The following is a 1,223-nucleotide window of genomic DNA, read 5'->3' as shown; positions in this document are numbered from 1 at the left end:
ATAATAATAATAACTAACACTTATTGAAAATTATTTTAAGTCAGTCTGCTTCCTAAATATTTTACATGCATTAGCTAATTTGGTGGAAATTCAAGAAAAAATAAAAACAAAAACAATTAGAGATATATGAAACTCTAACACTCACTTTCAGTTCTTACCAGATCCAGAAAACTATTAATAATTATGTATGTAGAGGCTTCGGTGATATATTAATATGTCTGTTCTAATAGATATATTTAGAATTCTATGTCCTATAAACATACAATAACCCCTCTTCAAACTTATGGTGTCATAAATATCTCAAAAAATTCCAAATTAGAATTTTAAAAAAGTATATATTCTATCACAACACAACACAGTAACAAGTAAGTAGTAAAAGTGAAGCAAATAAGTAAAAGTTTTATAAATGCAGAAATAAACCCTCTTCAAACTTATGGTGTCATAAATATCTCAAAAAATTCCAAATTAGAATTTTAAAAAAGTATATATTCTATGACAACACAACACAGTAACAAGTAAGTAGTAAAAGTGAAACAAATAAGTAAAAGTTTTATAAATGCAGAAATAAAACATTAATCCTTTTTTCACCTGAAAAGTGCTTTTAACAAGGATGAAATCAAAAAGCAATTGCAGAATATCTGGAAAAATAATAACTTGTAGTAAACAGTAACTCTACAGCCTACAATATTTCATGGTCACAGTAATATAAAGACTCAGTAATTTATTTTCAATTATTAAACTAATTCATAAAATAATTCATTAAGTAAAAATACATTTTATCATGATTACAGAACAGAAGATAAATGTTATCAAATCCCAACCATTTAAAATACAAATTAATGGTGGGGCATTAAAAAGGGGAAAGGAGAGCTGGAGGAAATATAGGGGCAAAAATATCCTCACTTATGAAGAGGTTGTATAATAATAATGTATAATGTTGGTGGGACAAAATAATGTTGTTAAATGAATATATCATCCTTTTCCTTTCCAACAGCATAGTTACAACCAGTCCACCTGCCAACTCCTTTCCTATATACTCTTTTCCATTGATCCAGTTTACATTTTATGTTTATGGGTCTATGAACATAAGATGGATCTGCAACAATATACACCAAACTATTAAAGTGAATCATAACTTGGGTTTGGATTATGCAATAAGGACTTTTACATTCTGCTTATATACACATATACATAAGTATTTTAACTTTTTTGTAAAAAAAAAA

This window comes from Propithecus coquereli, unplaced genomic scaffold, assembly GCF_000956105.1.
Source record: "Propithecus coquereli isolate 6110/MARCELLA unplaced genomic scaffold, Pcoq_1.0 Scaffold287, whole genome shotgun sequence".
NCBI classification, from domain to species: Eukaryota; Metazoa; Chordata; class Mammalia; order Primates; family Indriidae; genus Propithecus; species Propithecus coquereli.
Note: the sequence above shows the minus strand (reverse complement) of the source record.